A 16,719-nucleotide genomic window follows, 5' to 3' on the forward strand; every position below is an offset into this window, starting at 1 on the left:
GGCCGTGGCAGAAGTTCTGCATCATTACGCTAGCAGGAAGCACAGTCCGACAAATGTATATAAAACATACAGCCGCAGCAGGAAGCCCTCGGAATCGGTGAGTAAGGACCAGATGAAGGGTGTACACCCTTCATCTCGTCCTTACGTGTTGATTTTGTCTCACGAGTTTCCTTCTGAATCTATTTCACCAGATTGCCAGCGTGTTTGTCTGCTCCAGTTGTGCTGATGCTGCATTTCAGATGCTAAGCCTAAAACGCTCAGCCACTGCCTCACCTTGAATGAATCTCAAAGCGAGACGCAAGTCACGCAAACGTTTAGAACGAAGGAAAGAAGTTTAATCAAACCTAGCTAGTGCCACCGCCACGACGCTAGTGCCAGCGTCACGACAGCATTGAGTTGCTATTGGTGCGATTTTGCCAACAGCTTCACGGTCAGCAAAGGCGGTTCTGAAAAATTGGTACCGGAGCAATTCTGAAAACGCCCCTTAACCGCTTTTACAGCCGTAAACCTGCAGTGGAGCCCTTCACGTTTTTCGAGTCCCCTTCCAGTGTGAATGGGACATTCGGGTAAACACCCAGTGAAATCATCCATGTGGAAATGTCGCACTTTCGAGCGATGACAACTCATAGATTCCGGGGACGCATTTGTTCCTGAACAGCACTGGCGGCTAACGTTGCTCGTTGTAAGGGAGAAAGGATGTTGGTAGACCTTTTCAATGTAGAGTCAATAAATAAGCTTCATCTGGGATCAGTAATTGCAGTCAAACTTCTGCCTCATACAAGACCGTCAGCAGCAGCATTAACAGCACCCGTGGATGTGACAGTCAAAATGCTAATGGTGGCGTGCTCCACAGCCAGTGTTGCTTGTTGCCAACATCGTCAAACACAGCTTCCTGCGGTTCCCAGCAGCAATTCCTGAAAGGGTCCATTATTTAGCACACACCTTCTTTCCGTACCAGGGTCCTCTGGAGGTTCCTGTTCAGCTCTTGGACGATCTGCAGCTATTCTTTTAATCTTTGAACGTTGTCTTTTGCTTTCTTGTACTTCCCCCGGAGTTTGGCCATCTCATCAGCGTGCTAAGTAATGACCCCCCCCCCCCCAAAAAAAAAAAAAGAAGAGAATTAACATATCAGATCGTGCTTGCACACTAATGTTTGAGGAAATTTCACTTAAGCACAATTGGCAGTATGATGCTAAACATGACGTCATCACTGGATATTCACACAATGGTCAAGAAAGGACTCCTGCACTGTCGAATACAGCACTCCTGATCCTTGTTTCAGGCATTTCGAAAAAACTGGATGCAGTCTGTAGCGTTCACCGTAGCCAGAACCAAAAAATTCACAGATACAATTCATGATCTGGTCACGAAACTATTCAATCAGCTGCAGGAATTGCCAGGCTTTTTGTTAAAGCACTCATCTGCGACCAAGGGGCATGCAACGCTACTTTAGCAAATAAGCTAGGTGTGACCCCAGCGGTGCCTTTTTTTTTTTTGGTTGATGGGCGCAAGATTTTTTTCTTGTTTGACACCCTGTACCTCCTTAAGAGCACAAGGAATAATCTTTGCGTCCTCACAAGCTCCATATTGGACCTAAAATTGTTGATTAGACCTAAATTATGCAACTGTACAAGTCTTCACATCCCCTGAAGCTCAGATTGGCAAAAAAATTGACTGATGGTCACATCTACCCAAAGCCATTTGGGAACATGAAGGTTAAGTACGCAAGTCAGGTCATGAGTGAGTCCGTCTTAGTTGCTATGTGTGTCTTCATGGCCCTTTATTTGTTGCCGGGATCCACCAAATCGACAACTGATTTCTTCGACAGGATGGACAAGATCTTTGATTGTCTTAACAGCTCCTCTGTCACAAACCTGTGACAAATTGTGTTATGCAATCAGTAAGGACTTGGAACACCTTGGTGTTCTTGCAAGAGTCCTTGTCGTAAATTGAAAACCGACCGTTTTACGAACCTCGGCAGCCTCGCACAATCCTTAGGTGGCAGATCACCATAAGGGCCACCCGTCTCCTCGGGGACGAAGTCATGCATGACTTTGACTTTCGCTACCTCTTGACTCACACACTGCAGCAGGACCCTCTTGAAAACCTTTTTGGGTTGATCCGATTAAAGCATGGCTGCAATGACAATCCAAATGTGTTTCAGTTGATTGCTGGACTGAAACACATTTCTGTTGAGAAACTGATGGCGCTCTTTCTTCAGGGCAACTGTGAACCAGATAAGAGCACTGTGTTGGCATAGCTGTCGCAGATGTCTGCTACAGCTGATGCTACCACAGTTGTTGTTGAGAAGCAGAGTTCCTCTGAGGAAGAGCAGACAGACAACCGCGACATTGTGGAGAATATCCTATGCTACGTCAGTGGTTACCTGGTCCTTGAGTTCCTGTTACACCAGCCACAAGATTGTGTCTGTAAACAATTCCTGAAGAAAGAGAACCCACAGCCGACAGCATCGCATCGGGTTTTGCAATGCTGAGTGTAACAACTTTCGGAATGGGTCGTTAGTAAAGACCCGGGAGACGAAGTGTACGTTATGAATGCTGCGACTCGACTGCCCATCGGAGCCGGTTTAATGCCTAGCTGCTTTTAGGCCATTGTTGCCAGATGAGGCTAGTGATGCCTTTACATGCCATTACACCTCCCTTTCTTTGACCACAGGTGTTTAATATTTCTCTTGATCAAAATTACGGTCACAGTTGAGTCTTCGTGGAGCCCGACGCGCCTGGTTAGAATGTCGGACTGGTGGTGGGTCAGGTGCACGAGCGCTGACAGGAGGACCAAGATCCAGATTGGCCTGCGAACCGTCCTGGTCTTAAAGCGGGGGGTCTCTTGGCTCCGACTCCATTGAGGTCTCGCCTGAAGAATCTTTTATCGGGTTTTCTTGTGCAGCTCGTGTTGTGGTCCACCCCTCAGGATATCTGTCGATGTTGAAGGCCTCTGGAGTGGTCCGCAAGCGCTGCCTCTTTCGGCGATACTCTGCACCATCATCGGTGCCGACCTTGTAGGAACGCGGAGCAACTTGGTCCTTGACTTTTGCCTTTGTCGTCCATCCTTGTAACGGATGGACGACTACACCATGTAACAACTTCCGGAATGGGTCGCTAGTAAAGACCCGGGAGACGATGTGTATGTTACGAGTGCCGCGACTCGACTGCCAGTCAAAGCCAGTTCAATGCCTAGTTGCTTCTACTCCATTGTTGCCAGATGAGGCTAGCGATGCCGTTGCATGCCGTTACACTGAGGTAGAGTGGCCTCCCACCAGAGTTGTTCGGCAGCATGACAGTGCCTTCCGATGAATGTTTTGAGGATGTTAAGGACATAGAGACTTCTTTCTTGATGCACATTGGCGTTGTCGCTCATTAATTAGATGTAACTACTGTGCTTGCAGCACTTCTTATCAGCTGCTTGTCAAAACAGGCATTTTGCACCGAGGACTGCAAACAAGCATTCCTAGAGCTATCTACAAAAACACGTCTTATGTGGCATATTCGCTTCATCAATAAATCTCTAGCTAATCAAAGTAGTAGGAAATTTGCAGCTGCTAAGAAAATTAGAAAATTTTTGTAACTTTTGAGACAAGTATCAGTGGAAGAATAGAAACACTTAGGGACAAGGACAGAGAGCACGATTCTTAGAGAAACACAAACAGCATAGTGCTGTCTGTCCTTGCTCTCCCCGCCCGCCCGTTTCCATCTGGATGAGCATTGTACCGGCGTGCGGTCGTGTATCACTACTGCGTGGTGCACGTTAAACACCCCAGGCTAGCGGTTGTACTGCACTGGCTAAATTACTTATCTTCAGCGAATGACTCTTCGCAACTTTGAAATGGCTGACCGACTACACGCTGTGTAAATATCCACACTACCCCAATTATTATTTATCTGTCCTTGCCCCTAAGTAGTTTATTTTTTTAATTCTTGTATTTTCACCAACGTTCCGCTCTTTGTACTTAGTCTTTGTACATTGTACTCCTGTTTTGTATTTTCGTTTGCCTTGAAGTTGGGCGTCTAAGGTTATTGTTTTACGCATGACAGAAAAACCTTCGCACTGTCGTTTCCTCCTCCAAAACATGTTTTTTTCTATCATTCTCATCTCTAAGAGGGTGGTGTGGAAGAAGGTATATGTACATATCCACAGTTGCCATACTCTTGCAGACTAAGCCTCTGCTGCACAATCGACGGCTAATTTTGTACAAATACAACTCATGTGTAAAAAATCTAGAAAGGGTGAGTACTGAAAAATTTTTAGAATTGGTGTCTGCTGTAATCTGTTATCGCAGAAAGTGTATGTATTGTATAAGATAATGTGAGAAATTCTTACTGCATTTTCAAATGTGTGTTATGTGTATAGAATCTAGAAAGTGTGAATACTGAGAAATATTTCTAATTGGTGTCTGCTATAATCTGCTACCGCAGAAAGTGCATGTTTTATATCGGGTAATGTGAGAAATTTGTACTGTACATGCAAATGACTGTTGAATAAAAAGGAAAAATAATTGTATCTTTTGCACTTCTGTCTTTCTTGTATGTTAGCTAGGCTTCAGCTGCTTTGCTTCTGGTTTCCACATTTCAACGCTGGCTGAAGCCAGCGTTAAAATGCGCAAACCAGCAACAAAGCAACTAAAACTAAAAAAAAAAGACGAGGCGATTTTTAGCAACTCGGATTAAGTGCATTGGTAATAAATTCAAAAATACACGAAAGAGTCGGACGAAGTGGACGGACAGGACAAACATCTTTCGTGTCGAAAGATGTTTGTCCTGTCCGTCTTCTTTGTCTGACTCTTTCGTATATTTTCGATTTTTAGGCCTATATTAGTCCCAAACAAGATGGCGCTGTCCTATAGTTTTGGTTTCGCTTTCGGTGAGCCGCCATGTTGACTTTAGTACAGCCTCCGGATACAAGGCAATTCAAATGGCACTGGGGACTCCCAGGGTTTACCAATTCGTGTTCGATGGGCCGTATAGGAAGTTGCACTCTTCTGCCGCTACTATCGTTTACAATTTCTGGCCGGCTAAATAGTTCAGAGGTTTCACTGTGTCTGCTGTTCCCGTACATTCGACGACGCCCTTCCGATCGAGAACAACTGCCGGCGAGTGCTACTAGCACATGATTATGGATAGCACACACATTAGGTCTGTCGTGTGTCTCGCGGCACGATGAAGGAAGTGACAGCCAACTAAGTGGTTCCCAGCAGAACAACCCCCAGCCTTTATTCCGCGCGTGTATATATCGCCAACCGCCGTATCACTGATAAGCGGAGAGCGAGGCGAGTCACGTACGCAGGTCAGATAGTGAATGACAGTCAGTGATGGTACAGCAATATTATGATGATTCGGTCAGGATGACACCACATTTCCCCCTTTTTTTTTTGTAATGCAACAGTTGAACTATATTGCCCCCAAAAACAAACAGTGGAACACCTAACACAAACTTAGTGATGCTAGCTACACCCATAAAATTGCGGCCTTTTCACGGGTCGACCAAAACGCGTGACGTACAGTCGCCGGCCATATGAGCTCCCCCGGCCGAACGCCGACCGGATCAGCAAAAATCCCGCACGCGGCGCGTCGAGCGTTGCCGCATTTTGGGAGCCGGGCTATTGGGACCAAACCATTCCGTTATCAAAGGGGTGGACGCATAACTTTTATCGGTATTCGAGCCTTTCGAAGTGTGAATCACGAAAACATGGCCCATTAGAATCGCCGTCTTGGGGTGTTGGCCCCAAGTGTTCGGAGATTATATTATAACTGCTGATAAACTGGTGCTTGCTTTAGGCGTAGATGAAGCAGCAGTGTTCAGTCGATGCTCACAAATGTAAAACCCTATGTTTGATATGATATTAGGCATGACAACAATGATCCCTTGGCAAGCGAGAAGTGGCCGATCAGGAAGCCACCTGCAAAATCATCGTGTAGAGAGTCACCCTTAGCGAAGCAACCCGCTACTTAGCGCAGAACAATAGTCTCCTCGATAAAACGCGTTCATGAAAAGTGCCTGAATCTTTATTCTGCTTCGACACAAATCGTTTTTTTTTTGTTATCTATAGCATACCCTGATAGATTAAATAAATTACTTCAAAATCGCTTGTCATTGTCTAGTCTAGGTTTAAGAAGATTGTATGAAAAGGGGGGGGGGTTGTGCGTAGGACTATTCTTCGGGTAGGAACTATCTAAAATGGCAAACCAGTTTCGCAAATAAAAAAAAGTAGCATATAACACGTCAGAGATATAATGCAGTGAAGAATTTCGATAAGCCGTCTGCGTTTACCTACAACCGGAAGCGGGATTGTAATCGGCCGCGCTTCAGATTCACGTTCCAAAACGCGGAATGCTATTAAACTTCCCCCGTCCTCCCCTTTGATAACTGAATGGTATGGTCCCAATAGCCCGGCTCCCAGAACGCGGCAACGCTCGACGCGTCGCATGCGGGATTTTCGCTGCTCCGGTCGGCGTTCGGCCGGGGGAGCTCATATGGCCGGCGACTGTACGTGCCCTGTGTACCGCTCTCTTCTTGAGCTGCTGAGTCAGAATTGAGCGCGGAAGGCTCTGTCAAATTCGCCTCGTTTTCTGACTCCATTTTCCCTTTCCCCGGAATCCTGCGGAAATTCATAGAGGGAACCGCTTGTGATGGAACCACTTGTTTCGTGTGCTGGTTCCTTATATAGTACCAGGCCTCGGCGGTTCCTCTCTAGCTCTGCTCCTGTTTCTGTTTGCACCATATAAAACCTTGGCCGGAAGGCTGGTCTCAAAACCGTAGCCTGTGCTCGACAGTCTTTCACCCACACCTGGTCTCCAGGTAGCAACCGTGGAAGTGGCCTGGCCGCATGGCGGTGGTCGTAGTCGCGCCTTTGTTTGTCACGGAACGCCTCATCCTTCCTTCTGAGGCTCGCAAGGCCTCTTGCAGTGCACGGCGTCAACTCTTTAGGGTGCACAGGTAGCGTAGAGCGCAGGCGTCTGCCCATGAGCAATTCCGATGGGCTTTTTCCGAGAGGGCCTGGGGTGCTTCTGTAAGCCAGAAGTGCCAAGTATGGATCCGCCGATTTCTCTAGCAGCCTTTTCACTGTCTGAACTGTGCGTTCCGCTTCTCCGTTAGATTGCGGGTATCGAGGGCTCGACGTCACGTGACAGAACTGGTAGCTTTCTGAGAAAGCCTTGAACTCTGTAGATATAAATTGACTACCATTATCAGTTACAATAAGCTCTGGAATACCATGTCTGGCAAAAAACCTTTCCAATTGCACAATGACAGCGGCAGACGTCGTTGACCCCCGCAGGGGGCACCTGTGAAAGCAGGTGTTTGGAGAGTGGCGTCTCCACGGACCCCGAGCCATGCGGGTTCGCCCGCCCACGTATGGCTGTGCGTGGCTTTCCCGTGTCCGGGGAAAAGGGCATCCTGGTGGTTGAGCCGAGCCCGGGGTAGGTTTGGACCCTTCGGGGCCCCCCGGGTGAGGCAATACACCACTTCGGCCCCTGCTTCTCGTAGACGGGAGTCCTGGTAAGGCCCGGCCAGGATGATTCAGTCTAGTCGCCACTTCTACTATTCCCTCTCTGCTTTCACCCTTGTCTTCTCCTCCTTTTCACTCTTCTCATTTCTCTTCTTTCCTTTTCAACTCCTTTGGCGGCAAGGGCTAACCTTGGGTGGCGACAGACACCTTGTCCAGAACCACTCTTGGTTATAGAGACTGGGCAGCACTAATAGCGTAACGTCTTCAGCCAAGCCATTCTTGTTATGGAGCGTTACCTATTCCCTTGTTGGGCTCGGTGGTGGGCGGTGCACCACAGTTTCCGAAAACCCTCCCCCTTCATATGGGTTCTCAAGCTAAAAAACCTTTTGATCGGGCCCCGAAAAGGGTCCGCACCGAAGCACTGCAGATAGAAAAACCAACATACACATTTTCAAAGTTCCCCAAGTTTCTTGTCATGCACTCTGAGGATGAAAAACCGCTTGGCAAGTTGTCCCCTTTCCTCATTTCAAAAGTTCTTGAAGGAGTGATTGGGAAGAATTACAATGCAAAAAAGATGGCATCTGGTGATCTCCTAGTGGAGATACACAGTAAGCAACAAAGTGATTCACTATTAGCACTAAACTGTGTGACTGATTACAAAGTCACTGTCACACCTCATAGAACACTTAACACAATTCAAGGAGTGATCTCAGAAGACGACCTGCTCGAATGTACAGAAACCGAAGTAGTTGAGGGCCTTTCCACACAGGGGGTAATCGCTGCTCGGCGTATTACCCTTCGCCGCGATGGTGTTGAACGCAAGACGAAACACATCATCCTTACATTTGAGTCAACTACACTTCCTGAAGTTGTGAAGGCAGGATATCTCCAGTGCCGCGTCCGCCCCTATGTGCCAAACCCTCAGCGGTGTTTTAAATGCCAACGGTTTGGCCATGGGTCACGGAACTGTCGAGGAAGTGACACTTGTGCCAAGTGTTCTAGCAAGGAGCACGTTGCTGATGTGTGCGAGAATGAGCCCCACTGTGCTAACTGTAGCGGTAAGCACCCAGCATACTCCCGATCCTGCCCATTATGGAAACAGGAAAAAGAAATCCTCACCTTGAAGGTTACCGAAAATATTTCATACGCTGATGCAAAGAAGCGTTTCGCCTTTGTATCCAAAGGCTCTTATGCCGAGGCCGTACGCAGGGGACCGGTACGGCCAATGGTTTCGACGGGAACTCAGACGTCTACGGACAGTCTGCGCCTCCCGTCGAGGTCTCCGTCCTCGGGAGCGGTGCCAGTGACACCGCTTTCGAACCGTAAGGTGGATGCTGCCTCTTCTGCATCCACCTCAGGGCAGGGGCTGACCCCCCCTGCTCCACCTGGCCCTTTGGTTCTAAGGGCCGAGGCCTACCCCCTCGCTCCTCTGCTCCCCAGAGGAAGCCCGGTGAGACGTCGAAGCAGTTGGCCCCTAAGGGTCAACCGACGACACCACCGGAAGAGCCCATGGAAGAGTGTGGGCTCAGATCTGACGACGAGGCTATCCTCTCGGGATCGGAGTCCTCCCTCGCTGCTCCCACTACCTCTAGTGGGAAGCAGAATGACTGCGCGAAAAAGAAAAACGCTCCGCGCATAAAAATCGATTTTAAACCTTAGTAAACCGTTTTTTTACCCATTCTTGCAGTTTATAAGTTAAAGTTTATTTTAATTTTAGCACTGCTATGAGTAAACAATTAGGTATCATGCAGTGGAACTGTCGCGGCCTTCTTCGTAATATTGATGACGTTAATTTTTTTCTCGATGAGCTTCGTCCTGTGGCACTCTGTTTGCAGGAAACCCATCTGACCGACAAACACACACAGGTCTTACGCCGGCACCAGGTTTTTAGGAAGGATCGCCTTTCTCCTAGCCCTTCTGGTGGTGTCGCAGTTGTAGTGCAGAGCGGGGTTGTGTGTGCTCAGGTTCCTCTACAAACACCACTCGAGGCAGTAGCAGTTCGCGTTCTCCTTGACCGACTCGTCACCCTGGTCTCTCTCTACCTGCCACCCAACGTTCCACTGCAGCTCCACGAGCTACAAGGACTCATAGATCAGCTGCCTAAGCCTTTTTTAATTCTAGGTGATTTTAACGCCCACCACCCACTGTGGGGTAGTGTTCGTCAGGATTCTCGTGGTGGAGTTTTAGAACGACTTTTATTATCCTCCGGGCTCTGTCTTCTGAATAAAAAGGAGCCAACGTTTTTTAGTGCTGCTCATAACACCTTTACTTCAATAGACCTTTCCATATCATCACCAGCTTTACTTCCATGCTTTTCATGGAAGGTTTTAGATAATCCATTTGGCAGCGATCATTTCCCCATAATTTTAGAAAGTTCAATACCCCTTCCTTCGCTTTCGACCCGCCTTCCAAAGTGGAAATTAGAGAAGGCTGACTGGGCTCTTTTTGGTTTAAATGCCGTACTGGATCCATCGCTTTTTCGCAGTATGTCCCCCGAGGAGGCGACGGTGTTTGTCACTGAATGTCTAATTAATGCTGCTGCATCTTCTATTCCGCAAACATCCGGCGTCCTACCCCGGAGATGCAAACCCTGGTGGAATGAGGACTGCAGAGTCACTCGCAGGAAACAGAACAAGGCATGGGGTATATTTAGGGTGTGCACTTTCCGGTGTTTATTTGTGAGAGAAATCGGCGGATGTTTTTCGGTGTTTATTTATTTTCAAAACATCGGTGTATTTCGGTGGAACGTCTCACGACTAGGCTAAAATCGGTGATTATGGGTGGAAAAAAAATGCTATTGATCACAGACAGAGTGTTAAAATTTTATTCACATATTTCATACACTTCTTTTCTAGGAAGCATTTTTTTCTCACACTTGGTTATTATAGTAGATGCAAGCATACTTCGAGAGGCTTGCATCCGTCATGGCAGCACGTTCCTTGCGGTTCACAACCCGCAATTATGAAAACGCACGCTCCTGTACGACACGGACGTTGGCAGTGTTTTCCAGGAACAACAGTAACCTCTGAATACATGGCTTGCACCGACATCACTTGGCCAGACACAATGGGCAAAGGGCACGTGAGAGCCTACCTTCCACTGCGTTAGTGTTTCCACAAAAGGGGGCCATGGGAGACACAATAGGGGAAAGGCGTGTGAGAGCTCAGCTTCCACTACGTTCACTAGACGCTTTTGACCCCCAGAAAGGAGGGCGGACTGACGCCACGTGCAAGCCATGTATAAACACTGTAAGAATGCAGGATTCACGACATAACACGTTTGACGAACCTCTATGGGGAAAGGGTTTCGCTAGGTCGGAAACATGCAACGACCGGTGTCTTTCGGTTTTAACCAGGGCGAAAATATCCAACCACCGGTGTTTTTCGGTTTTAACCGATTTTATATTTTCGTCACCGACGGATGTTTATCGGTGTTTTTCGGTTAAAACCGAAAAATACACACCCTAGGTATATTTCGCCGTTATCCCACTGCTTTGAACCTGATTGAATTTAAAAAATGTAGGGCCAAGGCACGTTGGACACGGAAACAGGCAAAGAGGACATCATGGGAAAAATATATATCTTCTCTAAATAGCTTTGTCCCAGCTAAAGAAGTTTGGGATCGCCTGCGGAAAGTTCGAGGAGATTACCAATCTTTCCGAACTCCTCTGTTTTCTTCCCCCTCTGTATCGCTGAAAGATCAAGCAAATGTTCTTGGGGAGCATTTCCATCTTATTAGTAGCTCCTCTAATTTTAGCGAAAAATTCAAGAAGTTCCAGTCGACTGTTGAAAAGCAGCCCATCTCGATGTCGGAGGGTGGTTCATTTTTTTACAATAGACCATTCACAATGTGTGAACTCAAAGTCGCTCTTGGTGCAAAGAAGCAGTCTGCACCAGGGCCAGACAGACTCCACTATGAAATGTTGAGGAAACTGTCCCCTGAATCTATGAACGGTTTGTTAACCTTCTTTAATCAACTATGGCAAGCTGCTGCCTTTCCTCGTTGCTGGAAACATGCCCACATAATCCCTTTTTTGAAACCTGGGAAAGACCCTTCCATTCCTACGAGCTATCGTCCCATCGCACTCACAAGTTGCTTAGGGAAGACCTATGAGCGGCTTGTGAATTGTCGTCTTGTCCATTTCTTAGAGACTGAGAATTTTTTTGATGTAAACCAGTGCGGCTTTCGGGAGGGACGAGCGACCACCGATCATTTGGTTCGCCTAGAGACCGCTATACGTGAGGCATTTGTACACCGGCAGCATTGTGTCTCGGTGTTTTTCGATTTACACAAAGCATATGATACCACATGGAGGTATGGAATACTTCGCGATTTGTACAACTGTGGTGTACGGGGCCGCATGCTTCAGTGCATACAGAGCTTTCTCAGCGAAAGAACCTTTCAAGTCCGATTGGGCTCCACACTTTCAGATGTTTTTTCTCAAGAAAATGGTGTTCCTCAAGGAGGAGTGTTGAGCGTTACCCTCTTTGCTGTAAAGATTAACAGTCTAGCTAAGGTTATGCCATCATCAGTAACTTACTCTCTATATGTGGATGATGTGCAAATCTCTGTGTCTTCCTGTAACCTCTCCAGTTGTGAACGACAATTGCAGCTTACAATCAATAGAATGTGTAAGTGGGCAGAAGAAAACGGCTTCAAATTTTCTCCTGAAAAAACAGTTGTGTTCCTTTTTCATTACGCCGGGGATTGTCTCTTGATCCTTCCTTGCATCTTAATAGCATTGAGATATCAGTCCAACAAGAACACAAATTTTTGGGTGTTATTTTTGACAAGAAACTTACCTTTGTACCCCATCTGAAGAATTTGAAACGGAAATGCTTGATGTCATCAAGCATCCTAAAAGTGCTATCGCATATGTCGTGGGGTGCTGATAGGCGCTGTCTTCTACGACTGTATAACTCCTTAGTTCGATCCCGCCTCGACTATGGTGCAGTAGTATATGGGTCAGCGCGGCCATCCGCTCTTAAGATGCTTGACCCAGTACACCACCTTGGACTACGACTTTCTACAGGTGCATTTCGCACATCTCCCGTGAAGAGTTTGTATGCTGATACGCATCAAATGTCCCTTGAGAAACGGAGGCAGTACCTCAGCGTCTCTTATGCTTACAAAGTATTTTCAAATCCAAAGCATCCCTCCTACAGTGCCCTTCATGCTTGCTGAAGTTCACAACTTTTCGAAAACAAGCCGAGCATTGTTAGACCATTAGGCCTCCGTTTGCAAAGTACTTGTCAATCCCTTAATATCCCCCTCCATGAGATTCCCTTGCTTAGAAACACTCATAGGGTTGCTCCATGGGATGTTCTGCCGATTTTCTGTGACTGGTCACTTGCAAAATACAGTAAGAGGGTCATTTCACCACAAATCCTCCGGCAGGAGTTCCTCTCCTTGCAACAAAAATATGCAGACTACCTGGAGTTTTATACAGATGGGTCCAAATCGTCGTCTTTTGTAGGGTGTGCTTTCTATTCCGCCTCCTACAGCAAAGCCACACAAGTTGACTCTAGGGCAAGCATTTTCACTGCAGAGCTTTATGCTATTTTACTAGCGGTCGAACATATACTCGACAATAGTATAATGAAAGCTGTAATTTTTGTCTACTCGCAGAGTGCCTTATTGGCTGTGTCCTCCCTGATGCCCACAAAGAACCGCCTTGCACAACATCTACATGGTAAGATCAATAGCGCCCTGCGACGCGGTCGGGACATTAAGTTCTGCTGGGTGCCAAGCCACGTTGGGATTTTGGGCAATGAAGAGGCGGATAAATTGGCCGTGTCTGCGCAAGGCTCGTCTATAACATTCAATTGCTTACCTTACCAAGACTTGAAACCACTTCTGAGGAAATCTATTTTTCTCAAATGGCAGCTTGAATGGGATACAGAGAGCAACAACAAACTTCACATTATCAAGCCCGTTCTGGGCGTTTGGGAGAGCTCTTACAACAGGGAACGTCGTGTGGAGGTTCTTCTATGCCGTCTAAGAATAGGTCACTCCCGTGTGACACATCAGTATCTGCTTTGTGGTGAGGATGTTGCACTATGTGAACATTGTGGAGAGCTTCTGACCGTGTTGCACATTTTGTGGCATTGTTCGTCCCATCAACCACTCCGTCAATCATGTTTTCTCGAACTTTTTAGGGATCATCTCCCATTTCATCCCTCTTTTTTGCTTGGTGATAAACCTTTAGTTCCATTCAGCCGTGTCTTAGACTTTTTAAAACAAACTGGATATTTATACCATTTGTAAATATGTAACCTCAAAGTAAACTTTTGTTATAATATGTTCTAAATACATTAAGTTTGGCGCATTATGGCCCTCGTTGCTGCTGCGCCAATAAACTCCTAATCATCATCATCATCATCATCAGACGTCGTTGACGACAGTAGCGCGAGCTCAGGGAAACGTGAAAAATAGTCAACCACAACGAGGTACTCTTTCCCCCTAAAATGAAAAAGGTCTGCACCTAGCTTTTGCCACGGCAGAGCGGGGATTTCTGAGGGCAGCATCGGTTCCGCTCTTTGAACACGGAGCTTTGCACATTGCAGGCAGTTGTTCACCACAGACGCCAGCTCCGAGCTGAGACCGGGCCACCAGCGCGACATTTGACAATACCCTGATGACCTTCATGCAATGAAGCCACAACTTCCTTTCTGAGTTTTTGAGGAATCACAGGGCGAGACTTATACATTAGCAGCCATCACAAATCGTAAGGTTCGCTCTTTCTGACCAATAAGGCCTTAACCAACTGCTCACAACTGTGAAGCGTGGCCAACCATTGCGACAGTAAAGCAAAAGTTGTTGGCATGAGGTGTCCTGCTCTTGTGCCAACCTTATTTTGTCGAGGTGCGCCGACAGTCTCAATTCACTGACGCAGCCGGCTACAAAACTAGAAACGTCCTCAGATGACAGTTCCCCCAAAACAAAATCGGTTTCTTTGCGGGGCGCCCGAGAGAGGGTGTCCGCAGTAACAATCTGCTTTCCGGGTACGTAACAGATTGAGAAAGAAAAACGCATGAGCCTTAAGCGAAATCTTTGTACTCTCGGCGGAAGCACATCTACCGGCGATTTCCCAAGAAGCGTCACCAGAGGCTTGTGATCAGTTTCAAACTGAAAGTCAAGACCCTTCAAATAACATTCCAATCGTTCTGCTGCCCACGTCAATGCCAGCGCTTCTTTTTCTATTTGAGCATACCGCTGCTCGGTTTGCGTTAAAGAACGAGAAAGATACAACTGGCCGTCTTTGACCATCTGGCTGCACCTGCGTCAATACAGCGCCGATCCCAAACGATGATGCATCGGCTGATACTACAGTGGGAAGCCTCGGATTAAATTTCGCAACACAATCGGCCGAAGAAATAACCTCCTTCAATGAATCGAAAGATTTTTGCTGCGACCCGCCCCAGCACCAATCTTTATCCTTCAACAGCAACTCCCGCAGTGGTGCAGATATTTCAGCGAGATTCGGCACAAACCTCGCAAAGTAACTAACCATGCCCAAAAATCTATGTATGTCTGCAACTGACGAAGGTATGGCCATTTCTGTTGTGCCCTGTACCTTTCTGGGGTCTGGTCTGATACCCGAGTCGCCAACAACGTAGCCCAAAAACGCCACTTCGCGAACCGCAAACGAGCACTTAGCTCGGTTAAGGGTGACGCCGGCAGTGCTCAACCGTTCGAGAACGGCGCGCAATCTGTCATCATGCTCAGTCTTTGTGGCTCCAAAAATTAAAATGTCGTTCATCATGTTTGCTACTCCCGGAAGCCCGTCCAAGACTTCGGCCATTCGCTTTTGAAAATGCTCTGGTGCCGAGCTGATTCCAAACAGCAATCGCCGGAAGCAATAGCGGCCATACGGGGTGATGAATGTTGTTAATGTCTGGCTTTCCCTTGCCAACTTTATCTGGTGAAACCCAGAGTTAGCGTCCAGCTTCGAAAAATACGTAGCTCCCGCCAACTGGCCCAAAGTATCGTCCACTGTTGGCAAGACAAAGCGTTCGCGCAGTACACTCTTATTCAGCTGCGTCAGGTCTACACAGAGGCGAACTTCGCCAGAGGGTTTCAGTACAGGCACTATGCCTGCACACCATTCTATTGGACCATCTACGTTCCGTATCACCCCATTGGCTTCCATCTTAGATAACTCCGTTCTAACAGCCTCCTTTAAAGGAATGGGAATGCGCCTGGGCGTGAAAATAGCGAAAGGTATCGCGTTGGCCTTAACCGAATGGTGTACTCGCCAGACAATGCCCCAAGACCAGAGAAAAGCTGGGGGTACCTTTGCTCATAATTTTTATCTTCCAGCACATCTACAAATTTCACCACACCGAGCGCCTCTATGGCGGGAAGACCTAACAAAACTGCATGTGCCGATTTGACGACATACAGAGTCTGTCGTGTGGTTCTGCCCTTCCAAAAAATGTCAGATTCAAACGTGCCTTTCAAGCGAAGGCGCTCATTTCCTGCGCCAGTCAGCTGTGCCGACGAGGGCGTTAACTTAGGCAGTGCTCCTGGGAAGCTGGGCGGAACAACTGACACTTCTGCCCCAGAGTCTCCTTTTGCGGAGACCGGCACACCATTAATGGACACTTGAACAAACCTAGCTTTCGAAGCGCCAATTGATCCTACAAAATAGGTAGGTTGGTCCCATTCGAGCGAAGAAACGCCTACCTTCGGCTTCTCAACCTTGTTACGGCACACCGCAGCAAAATGTCCTCTGGCGTTGCAGTGGTGGCAACGCGCGGAGCGCGCCGGGCACTGAGTCCTGAGGTGGTTCGGACGTCCGCAATACGTGCAGAGCTGGTGGTGCTGCTCGGAGAGCCGCCACTGCTGCTGCTGCTGAAGTGAAGGCAGCCAACTGTGCATGTTGCCGGGTGCTCCAGTGCGTCCACTCCGCTGGCCCACGGCGTCGACTTCCCCCGAGGTCGGTGCATCTGAGTGAGGACGCAGCTCCTGCTGCTGGCGACGAACAGTCTCCTTGAGGCTGGCATCCATTTGGAGGGTTTCGGATAACTTTGCATCGGCAAGTCCCACGACGAACCGGTCACGGCTCAGACGGTCTCTGAACTGTGCGAAGTCGCAGCGGTCAGCGAGCACATGGAGGTCGGTAACGAACTGGTCGACACTCTCCCCGCTCTCTTGCTTGCGACGATGGAAACAGGCACTTTCGTAAACCACGTTCTTTGTGGCTACAAAGTGGCCGTCGAACTTCTTCCTCACTGTATCGTAACTTTGAGACT

Source organism: Ixodes scapularis, unplaced genomic scaffold, assembly GCF_016920785.2.
Source record: "Ixodes scapularis isolate PalLabHiFi unplaced genomic scaffold, ASM1692078v2 PGA_scaffold2__306_contigs__length_199485367, whole genome shotgun sequence".
In the NCBI taxonomy this organism is placed as follows: domain Eukaryota; kingdom Metazoa; phylum Arthropoda; class Arachnida; order Ixodida; family Ixodidae; genus Ixodes; species Ixodes scapularis.